The 26,334-nt window shown below is 44.6% G+C and overlaps 1 protein-coding gene across 4 annotated transcripts in view; it reads left to right on the forward strand.

Moving 5' to 3' along the window:
* Positions 1-26,334, forward strand: part of WDR7 (WD repeat domain 7) — a 2,460,073-nt gene that overhangs the window by 2,280,960 nt on the left and 152,779 nt on the right. The window lies entirely within an intron of this gene.

A 26,334-nucleotide genomic window follows, 5' to 3' on the forward strand; every position in this document is an offset into this window, starting at 1 on the left:
CTAATACATCTAATTCTAAGCAAAGTTTTGCATCCTTTCACCTGCCTTAATACTTTATCTTCTGCGGCTCAATCCTTTCCTAATATACGTCAACAATCATTTTAACGGATTACTCTTCCAAACTCAAAAGTAAGGTTATAGTTTCTCCCCAGTTGGAGCGTCTGCCTTCTGATAAAAAATTGACCAAAAACACTGCTTTCTCAGTTGCTGCTGCCAGTGGCTAACTAAAAGAAAATTGGTGATGTTCTCTGATGTCGCATACCACACTAACATCACTCAGAGGGTGGTATAATTGGGCCTGGAGGATAACTCGGGGGCAACGTGTTAATCTTAGAAACAACTAACTGCAGAGCAACACAAGGTCGAAGCCCGGTCCCGCGCTTAGAGATAGGTCTCCGGTATTAAGCGGGTAATAAAAGATACATACATTTTTATAATGCTCTACCAATGGACCTATCCTTAGCTGTGTAATCTGTTTTTTGTGAATATGGCCCATAACCCAATAAATGGTGGGAAGTCCTTACCAGCGTCTGTGCTTTTTAGGGACTCGATTAATTATGCATTGTAAAACCAGGGTTTAAATTGGGCCGGTACAAGACGGTACTCCAGCAAAGCATGTTTTGCCGGAGTGCCGTTCTGCATTGTACAGTGACCAAAGCCCCTGGGGTATCCTCCAGGAAATGTTCTGTTCCCCTGTGGGGTCTCCCTCCATCAACGGCAAGCAATGGTCACATTACTCCGCAAATACTGAGTGATCCAATTAGGAGCTCTTTGTGAAATAGTTAACACCTTTCACCCATAAACAGGCACAGTCCAACAGAATATATGTCTTGTAGTTTATAGACCATTTTATGGGGAGAATTGTGACAAATTAAATGGGCACACAGCCCTGCATGCTTTACTGGATCAGAATGGTTTCATGCGTGGGGCACTATCGGAGACATATTACAAGTTCTGTGGGCATTCTTATGCACCCAAAATGCTCTTTGGTTTTATCCAAATCGCCAGGGCTCAGTGCTTCCTGAAGATGCCTCCAGCTGCACTTGATTCAGTCAATTGATGTGATGGACACTGCTCCACATAGGCTGTCACTCCGCCTTGCGCCGGTACTTGACACCCCCCCTTTTTGTCAGTTTTCAGTACTGGGTAAAACTTTCTTTTCATAACTTCTGTGGCCCGTGGCAGGCTACTTGCGAGTTCAACCAACCATTCCTCCCGACTGCACACAGCTTTCCTTATAGCCGAAAGCCACTTTATTAGATTCTTGAAAAGGGGACATTCTCCTCAACAATGTCCTTACACGAGGGGTGCCCTTCTCCAGGATAAATATTGACCCACGCCTCACTGTATAATAATTTATCACCGATCCAGTCCATATTTGCCTCGTTGTGGCCAATGATGCTGGCTGTCGATTTACACCCAAAAGTGATTTAAAAAACATATTTTCAATGGAATTAAAGCAATCGCTAGTGTGCACCGCTAGAACTTATGCCCCCTATAAACCTTAGCAGATTGATTTAGTTATAAATACGGTGGGGTAAAAAGAAAGCCCCTGAGCGACGGAGATGCAGAGGCCATGCTAGGCCCCATTGTGAGAGTGACACTGGCTAAGTGTGGAGTTGCATTTGAAATGTAAAAGCCAGTACAAAACAGTGATTTTCACATATGGCCTAGTGAATGAGTGAGACTGGGCCTCCTTCCACTCTGCCACAATGTACTGGCACTCAGCGAAGAATGTGCAACTTAGAACAGGAATATTGTTAACTGCATCAAATGGGTTCCAAAAGACATAGGGCACTTCAGATGCTGACTTTGTGTAAATGCTCACTATGACTGATTCAAAACTGCAACAGTGCACAAGGAAAGAAAAATAGCGTTTATTGTTAGCAGTCTGGGAATCAGCGGGTTTAGCCATCGATGGGGTTGAATCCTTTCACGTTAAAATAGGTATGAATTCAAAAGCTACTACTAATTTTGTCCTGATTTACCGGCCTCCCACTTCTAAGACGGATTTATCAGAGGAAATTAGTAATAATTTACTACCTCAGCTGAAAAGCACATCAAAATACATAATTTTGGGTGATTTTAACCACTGGCTGGGATCAGCTTCTGATCAAGGGGTCGCTGCCTTGCAGTCGTCACTGAGTAATTTGGGCCTTGCCCAATATATAACGTCACCTACCCATGCTCAGGGCCATACTTTGGACTGGCTTTGCGCGCTCAATGTTTACTGTAGTGAAGTGGGTACTAGCACCTGCCCCTGGTCTGACCATTTTTTTTGTTAACTTCTTCATTACTGTTCCATTCGCTAGGAGTAAGAAAGGTAAACTGTCGGGAAGTATGTTCCGTAATCCAAAGCAATTAACTGAAGTCAACTTACAGTCTTTGATTGGTAACTCGTTAGATTTTTCTTCTGATAAAGGACTAACGGCACAACACATGGCCATAGCTCTTACGAAAAGCTTTAATAGTATATCTGACAATCTAGCACCATTAAAATCAAGAAAGTCACACTCGGATGCCAATAACAAAAAGATTTGATTTACAGAAGAACTGAGAAGACTAAAATCCGTCTCCTCAAAGGCTTTTAAGAAATGGAAGAGGGAGATCAGACTTACTAGAAAAATACAAGAAGTCCGTAGGAGAGTATAAATATGCCATTCTTCAGGCTAAAAGAAATCATCATAATACTCGTATAAGCAACCCCGAGTCCGAAACCAGAGAATTGTTCAAAATTCTTAAGGGACAGAAAAGTAACCTGGCTCCATCAGGCTTAACTGAATTAAATGATAAAGACTGGTGCCAAGGGATCCAAGACGGGCTTCAAAACAAGCTTCTTAGCATTCGCTCGGTAATGCTTGAAAAAAGGTTACAGAACCAGGCTTGTCCGGACATTGGCAACCCTAAGGTTTTCACAAGGAGCTTAGATGTTCCAATCTTTAATTTTCATCCAGTAACCAAACCGGAATTAATAAAGGTCATTGAACAAATGACTTTTTTGCATTGCAGAGGCGATGCTTGTACATCTAGGATAATAAAGGGCTGTTCCCCTACCATCATTCGTGCAGTCTGCTCCTTTGTTAATGCCTCATTGGCAGAGGGCATAGTACCCAAAGAATTGAAACACACTATGGTTACACCAATCATCAAGAAGCCAGGTCTGTCGAGGGATAATCCTTTGAATTTCCGACCCATCTCAAACACCCCTTTTCTTCTAAAAAATACTGGACAGGGTAGCGTACCAACAAATTTCGGAACACCTGAACCAACACACCAACCTGCACTCCCACCAGTCGGGTTTCAGGAAACTCTATGAGACTGAGACTTCTCTCCTAGAACTTAAATCTAGACTACTCTCACAAATGGATAAAAGTAAGCTCTCACTGATTATATACTTGGACCAATCCGCGCCCTTTGATTTAATCGATCACACTATATTAAACATAAGGCTAAAGGAAGTAGCCAACTTCTCGGAGCAAGCAGCATTGTGGATCGCTTCCTTTCTTGAACATCGGCTGAGTAGTGTGTGCTCGGACACGGCGGAAGCAGATCCTATTGCAGTACTCTATGGAGTTCCACAGGGGGCTAGTACATCGCCATGCATCTACAATCTTTTTATGGCTCCCTTCTTTTTCATGTTAGAACAGGAGGGGGTTGTCTTCTCAAGCTATGCTGACGACACTCAATGCATAGTTCCACTCACAGGCAATCATGGACAGGATGAGGCTGAAGTAAATGGAGTTTTCAGCCTAATCGAGAGGTGTATGTTAGACAACTATCTTGCCCTCAACAGGAGTAAAACGGAATTAGTGATTGTAGGGAGTCCACACGCAGTTAAAATGTTAAAATCATCCTACAGTGCCTTTAAGTTAGGGGATGACATCATTAACCCGCTCCCCAAAACCAAGATACTGGGTGTTACACTGGATCAATCTCTTAATATGAAAGCGCATGCATCCTCTGTGGTAACCTCAGCAGTATACTATGTAAAACTGTTGTCACATTTGAGGCCTCTTATCTCCCAAAAAAGTGCCGAAACTATTGCTAGGGCAATAATATGGGCCAAGCTGGACTATTGTTGCAGTCTTTTGTTGGGATCCAGTAAGGGAGTTATACAGAGATTACAGGTGGTCCAGAACTGGGCCGTGAGAGTGGTGGTCGGCCTCGCTAGACATGAGCATGTTACAGAAGCTAGACGAGGCCTTCACTGGCTGCCATTGGAATCTAGAATTACATTTAGAACGTTGATAATTACCTTTAAGTGTCGAATGTTGATGATGCCTCCGTACCTTCAATGTTATATTACAGATAAAGCTAGTAGGAGACCCTTAAGGTCGGATTCAAAAAACTTGCTGGGGCAACCTAGAGCCAGGACAGCTAAGGCCGAACAGGGGGCCTTTGCATTTAAGGCACCAAGTCTATGGAACAATCTTCCAGACCATCTGCGTAATCTTGGTTGCCTTGTTAAATTTAAGAAGGCTCTCAAAACCTTCCATTTCTGACTTATAATTTCTAGTTTCATCCATTCATTCCTGATACTTCTAGGGCATTAGGGGTAATTTTTTCTCCACTCTTTTTTTGTTGTCCGTGCCTTCATGTCTGAGGGTCTATAGTGCACTATATAAATACCTTGTAATGTAATGTAATTTGAAATACGGCACATTTGGAAAATAAAAAGGAGGAATGATGCCTTGCATTTGAAAAGTAAAGTCGAATGACAAATTGCCTTCATGAGGAATAAAGAGACTTAATTTCAGCACTTGAAATTACCACATTTATAAGGAAAGGCCTATTTCGTCTTTGCATATATGAACACTGGTTTCTTATGTAATTGGGGCATATTTTGTGAAGAAAACCAAGAGTGAACTTATTTCTGTTTATATTTGTAAATAAACCTAGATTATATTGTGAACAACAAGCCCTGGTGCAGTATTGAAAGTTACATGTAGACGGTGGGTAAATGCAATATGCTAGCCTTTGAGAATTGTGAATTGAAACTTATTTTCTCTCTTAGCTGACACTTTGACCACAGGACCTTTAGGGCTGGGCCCACCACGAGAAGGAGGTCTGGTTGTAAATTTAAATGCTAAGATATACAAAGAAGTACATTAAAATAATGGGATTTACAGATAAAACTACTAACAGAAATGACCTTGAAGGTCAGGTTCCCTATTGACGGTGCATTAGCTCTGAACAAAGACCCTTTGAAGCTCAGGAGGAAAGGATTGGATAAACATTGGCTTGAGCAGGTTGTTGGTCACATGCTTATGGAGAAATAGAAATTTAGGAATGGAATGGGGCCATCTGATCTGGGAGAACCTATTACGCTGTGCCATTGATTACACATTGAATACACTTCCTTGAATAAAAAGTGCATTGTGTGTCCCATCAAGCTCACCCGGGTTCATTTTAAAGGGGATAGAATGGCAGTTGGGACTATGTAAAAACAAAAATTTGGTGATTTATATAAATTAAGTTATGATCAAAAGTATGATTCTGCCATTTTCACAAATCTGGGGAATTGGAAATATTGGTAGACTAATAGATTGTAAAATTAATGTTGGAAGTATGTAGTGTCAGAGTTGTAACTATTTCGGCGCAGTAGGAAACCGCAAAAAAACGTGCCTCTGCCAAGGATGGGCATGCCAAAATAAAATGTGCATTTTCCAGCTCGCCATAAAGTGTAGAATCCAAAAATATATAGATTTATGTCAGAAAAATGTGCATAGCTTTCATGAGATTTTCAGAACACAAAAACCCATTTGTCATTTTTCGATGACAAATCTTTCTCCTCCCTCAGCCTACATCATACATATCTCCAAAATTCTGTTCCTATCAGCAGCCCGTGGGCATCTTGGTCGGAGGTGAAGGGAGAGTGCTAGCCAATCCTTACTGTGGGAATTATGGCAATGTTGGAGTGTCATCAGCCCTATAAGAGGGCATGTTTGCATCAGAACCGGGCTTTTTCACTTTATTCCGAGAGATAGCCTGCTGACAGACTCTTGCGAGGAACATCTAGCAGAGAGGCCTCAATCCTTGCATTGGAGACCGTGACAGTGAAATCTAGAAGCTAGCTGGGACCCAACCAGAGGAGCCAGAAGGAGTCTCGGTGCAGGAGAAAATCCTTGACTGAAAGCCCTTGAACATATCAGCACTGTCCTCAGAGGAGCCCTGCTGTTTTTCCTGAGCAAAGCCTCCCATGTAAGTAGACCAATCCAACAACCATCAGTTGTGTGGGGAGCTACCTGACTCTTCACTTTCCATAAAGGGGTAGGGGGATGGAATTGTGATGGCCCTTAACACATTGTAATAAATCCATTAAAATGAATTCCACTAAAGGAAATCACCCTATCCATTTAAATTACATTGTGTTGGGAGCAGCCCACCTTAATCCTTTCCATTACATTGTGGGGAAGCTTTGTAGATCCTTGGTGCCTTGAATTGAAGTTAAATCAATTAATTCCCATATAGAGAATCACGGATAAGTGTTGTTAGAATTCGAAACTAACAAAGTTCATGCCCAGTGTGTGAGAACAGGTGTAGACCATAAAGATTTGGGTGACTGTCCTCCTGAAACCCCAACTCCTGTCCTGAAAGAGGTAGTCCATATTCCCAAAATAATTAACCCTAAAACGCTGCTATTCAAGTGAATGTGAGGGTGCAAAACAAAATTCCCCCTTTATTCCTTTGTATCCCAAACCAGAATTACCAAGTATTGCTTCTCATTTGAATGTGTTGTTTGAAAAAGATTTCCCTTCGAGTTCCTTTTCCCAACATTGCCTTTTAAATAAAAGTTGAAAATGATTTCCCCATTTGAGTTCCTTTTCCCAACTGTGCCTTTCAAATGAAAGCCTAAAAACAAAATTTCCCATTGATTCCCTTGCATCCCAAACCAGAATCCCAAAGCACTGCCTGTCCTTTGAATGTGTGTTGCAAAGATAGTTTTCCATTGTATTGTGAATGGTTTCTATTGGTTAATTTGCAATGAAATGTTGTAAATTGTGACTGCATGTTTCTTAATTTTACCAGTGTTGTTTTAACAACGGAAAGTAATTTGGAGTTGTGATATTGGGTGTTGCCACATCGTTGGTGGCTGATATTGGCCGCTAGTTGTATCAGGCAAATGTAAAAATATGTAAATAGTCTTAATTATCTTAATTATCATTATAATCTTGTATAGATCCAAGCTATGGATTGGAACTATCCAATCCATTCTGGAATGGAATACTGCAATGTTGTTGAGATAAGTTATGATTTGAAAGAAGAAGAGACTTTGTAAAGGTGGGTTGGGACTGCTTACTCTGTAACTGAACCAATGTGTCAAGAGTAATAAATAACCTACTGTTACTCTTCTTATGCAAGCGTCCTTTATGATACTAGTCTTCTTTGTCAAACCTTAAATATATATTCTTACTATACACCGGCCTAGTTCCTAGTCCATTGTTGACGCATGGTATTTGTTGGGGTGGGTGCGAGACGGATTGGAGGCCTCACCAAAGTGAATCTGTAATGGCGCTTTGGGTACACGCCACCTTGCATATGAGGGAAAGGAACTCCCCGAGTTGAGTGTGGCCGCCTCATAAACTGCGACGAAGCCTTGATGACAGCTTTAGGGACACACTTCACAGTTTCCTGTATAAGGCCAAGAATGTGCCCATTGAGTGCTTCATTTTAGTTTAAGCATTGGCATTCTGGAAATCCCAAGAGAGGTTCGCTCTGAAGCTGACCTCTAAATATTCAAATGTAGTTCACTGTTAATCTACATTTTTGGAAGCTTGGTTTTACCCACCATCATTTCTTTAATTTGCCTGAATGTATCAATAATCCCTTGGGTTTCCTTCCCCCAGGCTGGCCAATCGTTACTGTCCAGGGAAGGTAAAACTTTGAAGTGATTACCAGCACTGAGTCCATGGGCCATGTCATTATTTCCCTAATTGACATTCGTTCAAGCTCCTGTTATCATATTTGAAATGGAACACTCTGAACAACCCTTCCTTGGATAGAAATAGTTAGGTGCTGGATTACCATCCCTAGGAGGGAAGCACAGGCACTTCTTTTCGAACAGTAATAACCAATTGTCCAACTAAGGATGTGTTAAGGGAAAAGGCATAGAATCCCTCAGGGTAGTTTTCGGGCTTGTTTCTACACACTTCACTCTTCAGGCCATGGTACGTGATTCTCTCTAGAAACACATCCTTCTGCCCCATTGATTGAGGCAATGGGGGGGGACTTGTTAACCTTGGGAATCCACTGGCTCCAGAGATCCTTTGTTCAAGTAAGATACAGTGACAATAGAGGGTATTCACCCCCTCTACCCATAGGGGAGCCACCCCTTTTGAGGCTAGGGAGATGAGCCTGCTCCGCAAGATCTTACCTAGGGGTATGAGCAAGTGGGACCTCAATTGGCGTGACACGGACTCCCGTTCCGATGAGAAATTCCCTAGACCCAATACCATATCTGCATAAAGAGTAGATGTCACTTTCAAAAGAGACGTTTATATAACTGGGACGAGCAGCTCTTGTGAGGAGAGAGAGTATTTTATGCTGGGGAAGTCCACTTATGTGATTACGCCTTGAAGAGGAGGAGCAGAACAGTGTCACAGAGCCTGTGACTTTTGGAAAGGCGAGGAATGCCAGTGAGCCGATGAACCGCAACAGGAGAACCGTTGTCCGAACAGGAAGCTAAGACCTGTGCAAGTTGGTTGTGTCACCATGGTTGCTTCGTGGTGGGCAAGGCGCCCTACTAGTGACACAGAGACCACCGAAGGGAGGAGTACTTCCAACTCCCTGCTGCCCATGTACGTAGACAGCACCCTACATCAAAGGAGCCGAGAAAGCTACGTCAGTGAAGCCAGACACATAGAAGAGCATCTGAGAAGCCAACCACCCAAGTGCACACTGAGAGGTTCCACCACATTGGAAAAGATAGGGAGGAGAACGGGAGAGGCAGGAGGTCGCCGGGGCAACGTATTGGAAAGAGAGAAAACTTTCAGTCACAACTTTAAGCTGAATTTTAAAGGAATAGAATTCAATCCCAGTAACCCGGCAGAGGTGAGTTATAATTTGGATAAGGTCATACAAAACCGAGGTAATGTTAATCCTCAAGAATATAAGAGAGATACAAGTAAAGACCAGCGTGCTGTCCAGTCAAATGGTCGAAAACATTTGATCGAATGACCATTTATTCGACGGTCAAACAGAGTATCCTCAGAAGTGATAGTTCTAGAAAGTTACGGGATAGCAACCTTAAAACGCCCATAGCAAATTGATGCACTTCTTGGCACTGCAGCTAAAGATGTCCAAGAGATGAGGGTTACATACGTGTGCTTTTATTATTATTATGGTATTTATTGAGCGTGGTCCTGGCTTTGGGAAGCGCTTTCTCATGCTATGCCGCACATTTACAGGTGAAGACTCGTTCCAGCTTGAGAATGTACATTATGTCACTCTTGCATTGGTAGTCTCTGGTGTTTGAGGTTCAGAACTGGAATGTTAAAGTTCTTTTCTTAATAGCTTGAGGTCTAAGATGTTTCTTTGTTTATTGGCAGTGCCAGTGAGTGCCTTCTGTCCCCTTTTATTCGTTATCCGATCCCTGTATCGCAGAATAGGCTTCTGTTGTTTAGGCCAATCTCTTTGTACTTTGCTTTGTAGGTGGATTGCCATGATGGAATGTAGTTATTTGGTACAAGTCAGAATATTCTAAAAAGGAAGCTGCTTGGAGCAGTAGCAGTCACAATCGACTTGCTGACCTATTTTTGAGCGAGCACAGAGATCACCCTGCCTGTTGCATGCAAGGTAGTAGGCTAGTCCAGGCTTAAAGGAGAAGTTCTCTCAGAAATTTTATTGGCTCAATGGATCGGGCAGCATGTATTTTTTAACATATATCTATTGTTCCGAAAAAGAATTCCAATGCCTCTTACCTTCGGTTTTCTCACATTTACACATGCGAAACTCATGACTCGGAAACCGCCATCTTGTCATAATCTTATCTGTTGATTCATCGCCATAAGTTCAAGAGCTGCTCAAGTTGACAGCGACATGTCAAACCGATATGCTCCACAGCTTCTCATGACGTTGGTGCACAGTGTAGCAAAACGTACCCTGTCATCACCTATGTCATCATGTTACCTAACGCAAAACCAGAAAGATCAGCACACACACACAACAGCATAAAGTTTACTTTCTTTTACCAAAAAGAAGAAAACATACACTTTTAATAAAATACTACTAGTCGGGAATTTACCAAATTGTTATATTTTTTAATTCGTTAAAAATACATTACATCCAAGCAATCATTGAAAACCTTCGTGAACATAAGAAGTACAAGAAAACTTTGTTTACTACAAGGAATAGTTCCAATGATTAGATTGACTATCACAATCCATCAAATCTTTCATCGATCCTTTAATCCCTGTACTTCAATTGTGAAGTCAAAGTTCTGTGTGGTAGAATCTAATGCAATTGTGTACCATCATCTATTTACTATCGAACCACATGGCGTTCTGTTTGTGAGAACAAAGGTCTCCTTTCCTGTCGAAATGCAACACTTTGCCATCCACACATCTTCATACCATAAAGGCCGTCATGTTACTCCAGATAACTGGCTGCGCAAATGGGCAAACTGATGCCTAGTACCAGAATATGTATATTACAGTTCCATTAGTGATGGTTATTCTCCAGTTCTGAAGTTAAGGACCCATCTGCGGGAACATCCTAATGATGATACTATGCAAATTTGTGAAAGCAATGATAAGTTAGACACTAAGTGAACATTTTAATTATAAATACATTTTTCGGTAAAATTTACATTTACGATGCACAGTCTTTGCGTCAACGTGAATATCGATGGGCACATCATTTATCATCAAGCATACAATTGTATATGATATGATATGGCATTTATAACATGCCTATAAACAAGTGATCAAGGCGAGAGAAGTACTTTCTCGCTCAACAGCTCTTATTAATAGAAACTTCACCTTTGTACGTTATGTTTCATTACAGTGAATCTTATCATTTCTTTGTGGTTACTCGCCACATGTTGTCCTTGAAATGGTTAGTACGAGGGATTCAAGAACAAATAACAGAGACCCTGTATTGTGTGGTCACATTGCCAAAGGAATGTTTCGTTTTCGAGAACAAATACCACAAAAATGTACAATATTATCTTCCAGTTTCAATTGAAAGCTGTGCAGTAAAAATAACATTTTTACTCTTCAAAAGCAGCAAATATTTTCTTTGTTCTTTACTATAGACACATTCTTTATCAAACCTTGTTTAATTATTTCAATAATGTTCACGCCCAAGACTACATTTGCACGCAGGTGTATTCATCTGGTCACCTACTTCTACAATTCAATGATGTATAACTTGTCTTCAAACACAAGTTAATTTGGGTACAATCAATAACTAACATCTTTCAACCCAATTCAAAAAGTGTCCTACAGCAATTGTACCCACGGTTTTATGTGAGTTTAATACAATCGTAACCAGTGGTGTACGGAGCAGGGGCTTCTGTGGGTCGGGGCGCTGCTTGGTGTCCCTCTGCCAAGAGAATTGCGTTGCTGTCCGAGCAGGAGCACACCAGATACAGGTGTACATGTTATTGTATGTTATGTTATTGTGATTTATACTTTGCACCGCTGCCATTTTCATGGTCTCCAGCCACCCTGTCACCATCCCTCTCTGGGTCACTGCAGCAGCTGCAGCCTGGTCCAGTGCAGGACTCAGACACCAAATTGTGCTGTGTGCTCAGGGGTGCCCCCGAGGCATGGGCAGTCTGTGCGGCTTACCAGCGCCCCGCGGCCACAGGGGACCCACAGGCTTCACCTGCCTGTTTACTGGGGCATGACTTTTTTTTTCTGTGCATGTATGATAAGGCTGGTCATAGATACCCAGAAGGGAGGCCATCATGCAGCAGTGGTGGTGGATGGGCTGGGCCTGGATGCCCCTAAGGTTACGGTCTGGCTAGGTGGTGACACATACCGTGCTTGGTTTTTGGTTTTAGACCGAGCATGGTGTGTTGTTGTTGCTTGGCTGGAGTGCAGTTTGTGGCTGGCAGTTTAGCACTTTCTGTTTCTTTTGTGCCTCCTATCCGGGACAGCAGTATTGCCATGTGTTCCTGCTAGGCCTGGATTCCTGTAAAACGGCAGCCTGGAGCAGGGCACGGACAGCAGTGTGGCCGTATGCTCCTGCTCTGCACCCCACATGTACAATGAGTGGCACAGCAGGAGCACGATTCTTGTCACACTCCCGGCCATCGACTTCACTGCAGGCCCAATAAGGGACATAGCCTGAGCACACAGCTCCATGTCCCACTCCTGTCTGAATGTTGCAAGGAGAGTGTACTGGGTCAAGTCACCATATGGGGGGCAGGAACGAGTGTGTGCAAGTTGCATTTGCAGGGAAAAGTAACATTTCTTTCTGGCATGCCCCCCACCCAGCTTTTGCAACCAGGTGCCACTCTTTATTCAATGTAAAGTCAAGCACTCCATCACAACCTGGTCACAGTCCACCCACCATGATACTTCTCAATAAACACTACTCGATTACACACACCAAAAGCACACATTGCCACCCCAACCCAATACAACTTAAACACGTGCAAAATTCTGTCCAGCAGTTACATAATTTGGCCTTTGTGACTCTACCACCTCTTTCAAAATTAGTCACTGCACCTATTCACTGCACCTATTTTTTCTCCTGATAATTATGTATTATTCATAGCTACCTAGCTACTCTCTCTCTACCCACCCATCTTTTGTGCTGGATAAAAACACACAAATTCATTTTTATAAATCTACTTTTCACATCTCCCATGATTGAGTATAATCCCCAAAATGCTGTTAATCTACACATCGATTCTTGGCCACACCAGTTGTATATTCGAGCATGCAATACATTATATAACGTTGAAAATCACACAATACTACAAACATACAGCGAAATGGATAGTCATACAGACAGAGGGTGTGGGCTACTTGTTTAGGTTGGAGAATTGTCTATTGAGATACAGAGTTGGACAAGCATTTTGATATATCACCAGACACCTGTTTACAGATGCAGGCATATGCATTGAGAGTGATGGATAGATTAAGATGCAGACAGATACACTTTAACTACTACTGTACTTTACTACTGTAGCGCCTATCTAGTGTCTACACATACGTTAATTGAGTACACAAACTACACTTGCTAATAACCTATGAACCTCACTGCCCCCATCATTAGAGCCAAGTCACCCACAATGACCACATTTAGAGGCGTCACTCTAACTATGGCTACCCTCCTCCCGTTGCTCCAGAATATCTCACCTCAGAACCGCGCCCACACAACCCCACCACTTTACCCAGATCTACTATCTCCAACAGAATGGATAAACAGATTCGCCCGCCCACCTTCACCCTGCATACCCTGTCCCACACCCCTTAGAAATACAAGACTAGGTTCTCGCCTTGTTGCACCCACTACCACATTCCTGAACGCAGCCCCACCGACCATGATTAGAAACGATAGACTCAACTATCGCACTAATCTTGATACAAAACTTACCAGAATGCTCACCAATCAGACTAAGAACCCCAAGCAGCCTACCTCACTTACTGACCTCCCACCGAGTCACAACCCAGCAATACCTCACTCGCCACCACACACGAAAGCCAACCCTCCACAGACCTCTATCAAGGGAGCTCTCATCAACGCTCGCTCATTGGTAGCCCACGCTACTGATGTCGCCGACATTATCTCCACTAACCACCCAGACTTTATCGCTATCACGGAGACATGGCTCCACCCAACCGGTCCCACAATAGCTCTAGTGACTCCGGACAACTACAACATCATCCGAACTCACAGAAAAAATGGAATAGGAGGAGGAATAGCAATTATTGCAAAATCCACTCTAAACATCAGAGAAGTAACCAGCACAACCCTACCTTCAGCCGAACTTTTATCCGTCAAACTCCCATTATCTGACACACAAACCATCCTGTTCCATATTATATACAGACCCCCAGGATCCCCCTCCGCCTTTGAAGAGGATATCTCTCTCCTACTCACTACCAATTTGAAACCGAAATCCCAAATCATCATTCTGGGAGATTTCAACTTGGGACTCAATGACCCCAATGGCAACCAGGCCACTTCCCTTAATGACACGATTACTCATCTAGGCTTCACCCAACACATTAATCAACCCACACATACAAAAGGAAGATCCTTGGATTGGCTTGCAGATGCCAATTGCAACCTCTCACTGACTGACATCACTCCCTGTGCTTGGACTGACCATCACCTTATTACCTTCTCTTTACCTAGATCCTTACCATCTACCACACGACCCACAAAGTTACCTCAAATAATCTCCAGAAATAACCGCAACATCACTATAGAGACCCTTGAAAGGAAGCGCCCCCAATTCAGCACGATCCTCCCCGCAATGAGAGACAATAAGGGACTCTCCCGTAGTGGGAATAAGACCAAGACAGAGTGCGGGTGAGCGTAAGTGGGAGTTTATCCAAGGATAAGGCATGCAAAGAACTCTGCAACCTACGAGAGCGCTCTGCCTGACAATAGCAAAGACAGGCGTATTTCTAATACAAAAAACGTCATCAACACCTAAACACTATAGGGGGCACAAGTCAATTGGGATTGGGTGGTGTCGACTAACTATAGGTGTTGCTGGCGCGGGGTTGGTCTTGGCGGGACGACGTCACTGGTCAGCCTCGTGGGTTGGGTTGGGCCTGGCAGGCCGGCTTGAGGTCATCCATGCGGTGTTGATGTGCTGGGGCAGCCTGTGACAATAACGAATACCTTTCCTGTCTCATTTGCCCTAGGCCATGCACACTACAGTTATTCAGAAAATGACATTTACGTTCATTAATAAATCGCTTCACCAGCTTATCTTATAAAATAAACACAACACATGAGGAATGCACCTCGTGAGAGGTCTGGTGGTTGTTGGTTGGGGTGAGATTTACCTGTGTCTTATTGACCGGTATTTTAGGTCACGGGACGGGGCTCTGGGACCTGGGCCGAGTGATACATGTCTGTCTGCTGCGTTAGAAGTTATTATATAGATGGGTCTCTGTGTCTTGTCCCATTGATGGGGGTCGTCCTTACACGGGGTCAGGATTCTTGGGGGGGTTCGTGGGGATTTATGAGAGGGTGCTGGTAGATCAGTGGGTTCATCCGTGGGTTTATTACCGTGCTGTAAATAACACAGGTGGCGGGCTGTGGCCTTGGTTGCGGCGCCGGGGCCTCTGACTCTCTGAAGTAACGCCAGCTTGGTTGGGGGAGGTGAGGGAGCGCAGCACAAGTCTTAGCTTTTTTATCTGGCAGGCTTGGTGGGGTGGGAGAGGGAATGACCTTGCATATACTCACAAAGGTATTTTCCTCGTGCGTTGCTGATCAGTGAATGCAGAAGTTTTATACTGTTCTGCCTTATTTTAACGTTATTCAGACACACATATATATATATATATATTTCATTTTCGTTACACATTTCTTTAATACAGTCGGTTCCAGTACCTTTTCATTACCTAACATTATGTTCACTACATTGTGTGCGTATTGTATGTACATTAGACGTTATACGAGGGATATCTAGGTTATGGCCTACAGAGATTGATGCTCGCCGCTTTGGGTGATTCAAAACATATATGAGTTCAAGTTTCTACATACTATTGAAAAACACTTTTACAAATAGAGGTTACACGTTTGGTCAACATCTTTCTCCGTGGTTATAGCAGCATTAGTCCAGACCTGGAGGGATATCATATAACGTTACATTTTTATGGTTCGTTCACATTTTAAACAGAGGTAGTTCATTAATACCAATACTTGAACTATTTTCTACCTTCTTCAGATAGTGATGCTTCAGCTTTTTTCCCCGTTGCCCCGGCCTTGCGGTCCGGGTCATACGGGGTGCAATATCACATTGTTACTAATATAATGTTGCCGTGTTGGCATCTCGGGTTTAGCTCATCTCCGACTTTCTCATGGGAACGCGCTCGCAGCGGATCTGCCAGGGCTGCTGAGGCGGCAGAGATGCATGAAAGGCCCTCCAAAGGTGGGGGCCTCGTTACAGTGTGCTGAACTCACACCATGTTTGCTGTGCAAGATGGCGTCTAGGCCTAACTTAAGTTTCGGTAAATGCAAAGACAGGGTGCGTGTGGGCAATGTCGTCGGCGGGTGAACCCCCCTCCACCTGGGCCCGGGTGGCATGAGGGTGCTCCCACCGAGCCATGGTCCTCACCTGGGGAGGGAGCTGTAGGTGAGGAGGGCCTCGTGGCCATTCCTCCCCTACATTTCCCCCCTTTCGTTACTTAAAGTAACGAATTTCTTTAGCTCTTCTAATCTTCTACATTCTTGTTCTTCTAACACTGCACCATCCCATGCAGGGGTTCCTTTTATAGGCATCCATGCTCTGCACACCCCCCTTAAGCTCTCACCTCTCCTAGCATACTCGTCTGGTGTACATGTCAAATATATACAGTCGCCGGTCTCTTCCAGATCTACCCAGACCTCCTCATACCATTCCAGTTCTACGTCTCGTGGTTCTTTAATCGTGGTGTGCCATAGCTTATCTACTATGTACTTGTCACGGCACATAGGCACTAACTGGTACCTGGGGGTGTTGTCTGTTCCTGTCTGCACATGTACTTCTTGTGTTGCTTTAATTGTACCACCGGAGTTGCCCATTGTCACCATCATCATTGCACCGTTAGGGACTGCATTAGCACAACATCGGAGGCCCACCTGGCACAGGCAGAACATCACAAGGATGATCACCACTATTGGTATCAGGAACTTCATTGTCACTCCAAGCCATGAGGGAACCCAAGAGAAGATATTGTCGAACCACGAGCTATCCTCAGCTCCACCTTCCATTTTCATCTTCTCGCCCAGGTTATGTACTGCTTCAATAACGTGGGACAGGGACCCATTTTCTGCGTCTTCGGAAGGTACGAACGTGCAGCATGCACTTCCTATTTTTCGGCAAACACCTCCATCGATTGCTGTTAACAGGTCTAGGACATACCTGTTTTGCATGGTCATTAATCGCAGAGCTCGTAGTTCCACCTTTATTATGTTAAACCCTTCTTCAGTGTCATTGGCCAACTGGATCAGTTCCCACCGTGTGATCTGGAGCCATTTTGCATTTGCTCTTGCTTGGACACTTGATACTAGTGAAGCAAAGAATGTTTCCACGGAGCTGAACAGGCGATACTTGTCTGGGATCTGTGCCAATAAATCAGATGATGCTTGTGATATGTAGTTCGAGGCTCGCTTGTTCCTTGAGAGCTCTTCTCCTTTCCCTCCGGAGGACAGGACATAAAGGTGCGCTTGTGTAGTTGGAGACGCTGCATTCTGGTTCAAGCCTTCGTTCATCGTGTTACTTCTGTCAATATGGCTTTCGGGAATCACCATTAGTGTTGAATGCAAAGTGGCCATTGAGCAGCTACCACTCCATGATTGGGGAAGGTGCAGGTACGCCTTGTTCCCGCATACCCAGTAGGTGTCCATTAGTGCTGCTGTTCCTTTTTTCATATCTGGGATGGTGAGAGTTTTGTTACAGTTCTTGTTCGTTCCTATTGCCATTTTTCCTTCTCCCTTGAAACATAGTTTGTTTTGTATTTCACTTTGTAGCTTAAAGGGTTTTTCCATCGCTGTTACCCATGTTAATTTAGGGATGTGTTCTTTCCATATTGGCAAGCACGTTCTTTCCATCCACCGCAACTTTTCCGGTTGAACACCCTTCAGTGCTTCTGCCTTGCACAGCACTTCTTCGTCTTTCCATTTGCTTTCGGAAAACAGTGTCCCTTGTATTGCAAAGAAAGGTTCTTTAAGGCAGATCACTCCAGACGCTTGCGAATAGCACGTTTTGTTGTTCTGTACCATTCTGAAAGAGACATCGTGTGCTTGGAAAGTGTTCTTTATTCTACACAGCGTGAGATGAAGGAGACATTGGGCATCCACAATGGGCAATTCTCGTGGCAACAATACTTTAGGTGTGCCTGATGCATGGGGGATAAGTGAGCAGACATAACAGCTCTCATTGGTTGTTTGTTTAGCTGTTGTGCTCATATCTGCATACCATTTATTTGCTTGGTGAGGGTGTCGTGGGTCTTCCATTTTGTCTAACCCTAGCCCATAATACTCATCATACCCTTTTCCACCAGTCTCTCTTCTCCGCCTACTTTTCTCCCTTCTTCTGTACCTTCTCGTTATAGGAGGTGAAGAACCAGGCCCCCCTTCCTCCCTCCCACCCCCCTTTTCTAATTCTTCATATAGGGACTTGTGTTCTGTCATCATAATCACTTTTCCATCCTCATTAATAAACAAGAGATCGTTGTTTGAAATTGGGGCGGGAGGGATCGTGTGGTTGTTGTATGTTCCAGGTTGGGACATTGTGTCATTATCTACATTTTTGGTTCTCCATTGTGAGAGGACAGCAGTGGGTGGTGTAGTATAGTATCCCCACACAAAGTGTGATCCATCCCAGATCAAGAAATCACCTTCTTTGATACCTACAGTCGGAATTGTTTTCGTTCCAGGAGCAAGGGTGGTGTTGTTCCCCCCTCCCCCCTCGTTCATCTCGGTAGAGATGAACGCTATAATCCAGTGTAACACCAGACAAAACATTGAGATGAAGAACACGATAGCACACATTGATAAACCACATTCAAATGAATATGTTAATCTAGCCACTAACATTTCTCTAAATCTAACATATCTATTAGTTGCAGGCTGCCCATTCGATGCCATGATAAATCCTGTTTGAGACACAAAAGTTCATTAAATACAAACATGTAAGCATTTCCACATTGTAACGTTTCGGTGATAAAATATAGGGTTGGGTGAGGAAGGGGGTTTGTTGACAGACAAGGTAGCTTTCAGTCAATATTATTCGTACCTTACTATATATATATATAAATAATAAAAAACATGACATTTTTAAAAACAACAATAATAAAAAACATCTTAAAGAGTACAGGAAGGGAAAAAAGAACCCCACGCAAAACTTCCAAAAATTGTAAAAAGAAAATTTACATATACATGTGTACATGTTTTAGTCCAGGACATTTGTTGCGCGCTAAGTGTGTTCACTGTTCATCTCATGAAGCACACAAAATTCAAATCATTCATTCCGCACAACTTCATCGTCCGCTGTTGCCTGTGCCTCATCCTGCACCTCACTCTCCGCAGCGCTGTAAGCTTTACGTACATCTGTCAAATGCACCCAATATCGCAGGCCCTTAACCTTTACTGCTGTAGGCGTGCAAAACACTACCTCATAGGGGCCATGGAAGCGTGGTGCGTTCCACTTCCGCACAAAACTTCTAACATATATAAGGTCACCAGGCATTAGCTGTAGTGGTTTTTCAGGCAAACCGTTTGGTTCAGTCGCGTTCCCCTCCTCTCTTGTCGAGGGGGGGGCTAGTTGCTTTGAAATTACGCGCGCTGCCCGTGTCAATTTTCGCAGGTATTCTGTGAACTCCTCCCCCAATATAGCTGCGCTTCTGTGTGCATCAGAACGCTCACGGAGAGGCGAATGCGCTGTGTGCATTCTTCTTCCCGTGACGATCTCGTGCGGGGACAAATGGTGATCCTTACTTGGCTGGTTTCGTAGTTCAAACAAGGCCAAAGGCAGGCAGTACATCCAAGTCTTTTTAAGGGAAAAACAAAGTTTTGATAATCTGCTTTTTAACAGGCCGTTTATCTTTTCTACGACGCCATTACTTTGAGGATGATAAATCGAACATAATTTGTGCTTTATTCCCAATAATGTAGTCACTTCTTTAAAGAGTTCATTAACAAAATGCGTCCCGTTATCTGAGCGAATAACGTCGCAAATTCCCCAGCGCGGAAACACTTCCCGCACTAGGAACTTCGCGGCGCCCTTCGCGTCAGGGCGGGCACAAGGGCCTGCCTCCACCCACCTCGAAAATGGACATACAACCACAATCATGTATCGAGCCCCGTTACACCTTTCTCCCATGTCTACATAATCAATGTGGAGCTCTCTGAATGGGCCACTTGGTTTTGGTATCGTACCCCTTAGTGTACGCAATGTCATACCTGAGTTGTAAATTTGACATGTCGTGCATTCTAGAGCTAACCTTGTGACGTGTTCCTGGAGGCAAGGTGTAAACCAATCTTCTTGTATCTCTGCCATTATGTGTTTCTTTGTGTTGTGTGCAGGAAAGTGTAGTTGTTGAAATGCTATTTCTAACAGCGTGATTGGCATTACCACTTTTCCTGAACTCTCTTGTCGCCACAATAAATCAGTCGGTGATTTGCTGCATCCTCTCTTAGTCCACAGCAATTTTTCCTCTGCACTAGCTCCCTCTTGCAGCTCTATTATCTCCTGTGTGGACATCATGTTGTATCCTGTGGGGACTTCTTGGCTTGCTGTGTGGTGCAACATGTACTCTCCTATTTCACCTTTTTGTAGATATGAAGCTGCTTTGGCAGCGGCGTCTGCTGCCGCGTTCCCCAAAGATATAAAATCTGTATTTGCGGTATGAGCTTGACATTTTACGATGGCCACTGCCGTGGGGTCTTGCAGGGCCTCAATCAGTTCTTTCAATAATTCTGCATGCTGGACTGGCGTTCCGTCTGCTCGCCGAAACCCTCTCCGCCCCCACCGGGCCAACCCGCCGTGAACTGTTGTTGTCATGTATGCTGAGTCTGTATATATGGTCACTGCGCACCCCTTGGCGGCATGCAATGCTTCTATTAGCGCTATTAGTTCTGCTGCTTGCGCTGAATAGTGCGATGGGAGGCGGTGTTGTACTAGTATCTCATATTCATCTTCCTCTAATCGTACCACTGCCATACCCACATGCTTTTCTCCTGTCTCCATGTCGATTGATGCTGACCCGTCCACAAAATACACCTCACCCTCGGTCAGGGCATTTTCAAAAATCACTGTATCCTTACTTTCGTCACCTGTGTACGTGGCGCAGTTGTGGTTTTGCATGTCCTCTATGGTGCATGCCTCTGTGATGAATGTGGCTGGGTTCACTGTTTTACATCTTACTATATGGATGTTAGCGCTGGACAGTATTATCTCATATGCTGTGGCGCGTTGTGTTGTCAATGTGCTCTTTGTTCGCTCTAATATTGCAAAAAGTGAGTGTTCCACAAACAGTGTCACCGGGCAGCCCATTACTATCGTGGCACTTTTTTCAATTGCGAACGCGGCTGCAGCTAGGGATTGCTCGCAGGCGAAATGACCTTGCATTACTGCGTCTAGGGTGCCGCTGTAGTAAGCTAGTGGTTTGTGCCCTAAGGATGTTTTCTGTGTCAGTACTGCTGTCATCAATGTTCCTTTGCAGTGTGAAAATAAGAAGAATTCGCGCCCATAATCTGGGTTTGCTAGTACTGGAGCGCTTGATATCAGCTCTTTTAGTGAGTTAAATGCTGTGTTCATCACCTCTGTCCATTCTATGTGTTTGTGTTCTTGTTGTGCTTCTTTCAGTGCCTGTAGCAGGGGCCTTGTGTACGCCGCATAGTCCAATATCCATGCTCGGCAATAGTTACACATACCCAGAAATTTCTGCATCTCTTTTACTGTTTTGGGCTCCCCAATTGTTCTAATCGCCTGTGCCCTGTCTGGTATAATTCGCTTGCCATCCTTTGATATCAACTGACCCAAGTATAGGACCTCCGTCAGACAGTATTGTAACTTCCCCTTGTCCACCTTGTACCCCTTATTTGCCAATAATGTCAAGAGTGTTATCGAGTCCTGTCTGCATTCTTCCTCAGCCTGTGCACAAACCAATAAATCATCAACGTACTGAATCACTGTGCTTTCTACAGACAAATTCCCCAGATCTTCATGTAGTACCCTGTTAAATATGCTTGGGCTCTCGCAATATCCTTGTGGTAGTCTGCAGTGTTCGAACCTCCTTCCTCCCAATGTAAATGCTGTCAAGTACCTGCTCTCTTCTGCCAAGGGAATCGAAAAGAATGCATTTTTTAAGTCAATTACTGTGAAGTGTGATGCTATTTTTGGAATGTTGCACAGTATTGTCGCCGGGTTCGGGACTAAAGGGAACTCCTTCATTACCACATCGTTCAATGGGCGTAAATCTTGTATCATCCTCCATGAACCCCCCTTCGCTTTTTTGATTGGGTAAATGCATGTGTTGCATGGGGAGTTTGAGGGCACTATTATACCCTGTGCTAGCAGTGCTTCTATTGTCTCTCTGATCCCTTCTTCTGCTTCTCGCGACAGTGGATATTGTTTCACCCGGGGTAGTATTGCTCCTTGTTTTACTTTTATCACCACAGGCTGAACTTCATGTAGCAACCCTACATCGTGGGGGCCATTAGTCCATAAGTTAGCGGGTACTGAACTCATGTCTTCATCAAAAAATGTATGCGGTGCTCCTACTACCGCCATTAGTTCAACTTTAGTTTGTCTGGCTGTAACTACGATGTCGCAGGGCATTGCCAGTTCCATCACTACTTCACCATCTCCCTCAGTGTCAGAAAATAGCTCCTCGTCCGAGAGCTCTCTCAGGGGGATATTTGCATTTGTACACAATACTGTCCGCCACTCACACCCTTCCATGTCAATACCAATCACGCATATTCTGTTTGCTGATACATGTATTGCATGCAAATCCAATGATAGTACTTCCCCAAGAGCAGTGTCAGGGCTTGCTATGGGACGAAAAAGGAATTCTGCTGGTATTCTCCACTCCACCCTTTTTAGTTCTGGTACTATGAGAGCCAATGTTCTCATGCCTTCAACAAACATCTCCTCATTTCTTGGTACCCCTCTGATCTCTTTTATTATTGTGTGGCCGTGTATTACTGCTAATATACGGAGGGGGCATATGCCTGGCGTTGAACATACGATGCCGCTCCCTGTGAATGATATGGTCATGTTTAGTTTGCTCAAGAGATCTCTCCCCAGTAAGTTGATGGGAGAGTTTTCATAGTACAGTAAGGGTGCTTTCACTGTTTTACCCCCCACTGTCACATCCAATACCTCTGTGTAAGGAACTTCAATTACAGCCCCAGAGAACCCCTGCGTCTCTAACGTTCTATTAGATAACGGGAACCGGCCCTCTCTAATGCATGATTTCTCCGCTCCCGAATCCACCATGAATATGAATTGCTTGTCTCCTATCTGCGCTCCTATCAATGGTTCCTCTGATGCATTGTGGGTCGTAGACAGTACTGGACACGCAAGTGCTCTCTGTGGGCTGTCCTATGCGGGGTGTCTCATTGCCCCCCCTTGATCGAAAATATTCCCCGAAACTACTGACACTCCACTGTAAGGTGCGGGGGCTGGTGCCCCATTAGCTCCTGTGGCGAAAGTATTACCAGGCGTGTAGTGCACATTGTCATTATTCTGTGGGCTGGTTTGTGTTCGGTATTGATGTCCGTGTAGTTGTGCGTTACTCCTTTGTACTACATTGTCTGGTTGCTGGTATTGTCCCATGGGGAGGCCGTAGGGGCTTCCTGGATGGGGGTGTCCGTACTGTTCTATCTCTTGGAAACCGTTGTTTTGTCTGCTCCTACATTCCCTTGAGTAATGCCCCCATCTCCCACAATTCCAACAGCTCCCCTGTGGACCTCTGGGACCCTGCCACCCATTTCCTCCCATTCCTCCATACCCTTGTCCTCCTCTTCGCCCCCTGTACCCACCTCTTCCTCCTCTTGGGGCCCACTCTTGCCACGTTGGACCTCCGTTCTGCTCCTGCTCTGTCCACTGTCGTTGCCCTTGTCCTGCCCAATTCGCTGCTATTCTTCCTTGTATTGCTATTTGCCCCTCCTCTCCTTCCTCTCCCTCCCGTATGAGTGGGAGTCCCGCTACCGCTGCTGCGACCTTCACCAATTTTGATTGCACCAACTTCGCCTCGTCCGCCAACCTTTTCTGTGCTACTTCCCTCTCTCTTTCTTTGATCCGTTTACAATGGTGTACTATTATGCTTTGGATCTCCGGCCAGCCTTTTGCCTCAACACCTGCTATTTTATCTAGTGCCTTTTGCACTTCCTTTGGGAGCCCTCTTTTAATGATGAAGTAAAATAGAGACGTGGATTGGTGCCAGGGCGTACCCGTTTCCGCTCTCCACATCTCCTGCACCCGGAGAATGTAATCCATAGCGTCCTCCCCATCATTCATGGTACATTGCATTACTGACTGCAGATCAGGGGTATCTGGGAAGGTTTCCCGCAGTGCGTCCCACACCCTTGCTCGCACGGTGTTAAAAGAAGCCCCATCATGGCGATCACACTCCAAAGTTACAGCTGGAAAACCCGCTTTAGCCCACACTCTGTCTGCCTGATCCCCTACTGCGGACACTAGTAGGCTTTTCACATCGCCTACTGCCAGCGGTATACCCGCGGTATGTTTTTCAAATGCATATATCCACTTGCTTGCCCCTCCTGACAGCTGTGGTAGTAATTTCATTAAGTTAGCCTTGTCCATCTGAGCCCACGGTATATAGTTCGGCCTCCCACCTCCCCTGTGGAGTAATGGTAGTTGTAATTTCCCTTTTGCCGTTGCAGCTTCCTTTTCCTTAGTCACTGCTGACTCTAATGACGCCATCTTCCCCACCCTATTTCTTAGTCGTCCTATCCATTCATCCTCTATAGTCCCCAGTGAACATGCCCCATCTAGCTCCTCGCCTTCTCCTCCTACTGCCATGCTCAATCTATCACTCTCATCCCCCCCTCCTCTGACATCACATAACAAATCCTCTCTGATCCCTCTCTCTCGCGAGACATCACCAATGCTTCCTTCTGCTGTCCCTACTTCTATTATCCTGGTCGGTTCTTCCTCAATTCTGAACAGTATTTCCCCCTTTTTCCATCCTTCCTCAATTTGTCTACTTTCGCTCGACGCTCTAGACGTGCGTCCAGATTGTGTGGGGGCGCACGCTGTGCGTTCACATATGTCTTTTATTCTTGAGAGCTCATCTCGTGCCACTGTAAGCCTCGACTCTAAGTCACTCGTTAACTTCTCTATGTCCACTCTCTGTGTGCCTCCCTGGGTGCGCTCTCTGGTGTTTTCGTATGGTGGGGGTGCAGTTGGTCTTTGTGGCGTGCTGGTTGAAGGGGGAGGCACATAAATCGGGTCGCTATATCCTGCTGCAGGGGCTGGTTTAGGTAATATTGGGTACAACATAACCACTTCCGCAGGCTGTTCTGTACTTAACTGTTCCTTTTCCTCTCGCGGGATCATTAGTGGATTGTCTGTGGTGGAGGGTAAATCAATATTTGGAGCTGGAGCTTTGGGTGGGGGTACTTCCTCAAACAATCTCCAAAGATCTAATATCTCCTTCCTGTTCTGCCATTTTTTTCCCTTATACTTAAGGCGAATACATGTACATACCATATCAAGAACGCTTTTGTCAAAAGACCCTCCTTCTGGCCAAATCTGGGGCAACCCCTCCCCTTTCAATTCTGTTAACCATTGATCATGATATTTATTTATGCGTTCAGCATATCCCGGCAAGCTCTTGCAAATGTGTGACAAGGGAGTTTCAGCCCCCATCCTTTAAATCGCTAGCGCTACCTCGTTCGCTTTCGTTACCTTTTATTAGCTGTAAATATGCGTATGTATTCCTTTATGGCACAGACAAGAGCGGACCTCTTAAAATTATCACCCACCGTTATTCACTGCACAAATCTCTTCTCACTCACCATATCTCATCTCCTTCCCATTCCCAGGCACTCTTATGTGATCTCACTTGTAATTGATCAAGTACTGGTTATGGCCACACTCTCTGACACCACCTCGCGGCCACCCGTTCGTCTCTCACACTCGTACGGTGCGCGCACCCTTCACAATGCTTTCCACTCACGCTCTTTGTCTTTCTCCTCCCTTTCCTCCCTAACCAGCTGTCCCTGTTTTCCTGCTAAGGTTACTGTGTTCACGTCTGTACGTGCCACTACTGAGTCCCCGCTTTTTAAGATGTTCTAACTTCTTTATACCCTTCTCATTTTCGCCCCCTACCCCGTGGAAATGGAAAAAGAAGAAATAGAGAGAGAGAGCACAATCACTAAAAAATATTCCCGGTGTCTCCTTTTGCTAGACACCAATAACTTATTTCTCACTTCTTCATATATTCCCAGTACTAGTCTAGATAGCACTATGCGGCGCCGCCTTCCACCCCCTCTCGGAGCTAGGTTTCCGTCACTTCTACCACGTCACTTATTTCTTACTCCTAATGGCCATATGCAAAAGAAAGAATAAAGAAAATTTCAAGACCCGTCTGTAGTAGACCCCCGATATTCTTCTCCTCTACCTGTCCCCGTTCTGTTATTCCCAATTCCCTTTCTTTTCCCCTTGACGATCACTCGCAC

Source organism: Ambystoma mexicanum, chromosome 6p, assembly GCF_040938575.1.
Source record: "Ambystoma mexicanum isolate Mex_15411 chromosome 6p, UKY_AmexF1_1, whole genome shotgun sequence".
In the NCBI taxonomy this organism is placed as follows: Eukaryota; Metazoa; Chordata; class Amphibia; order Caudata; family Ambystomatidae; genus Ambystoma; species Ambystoma mexicanum.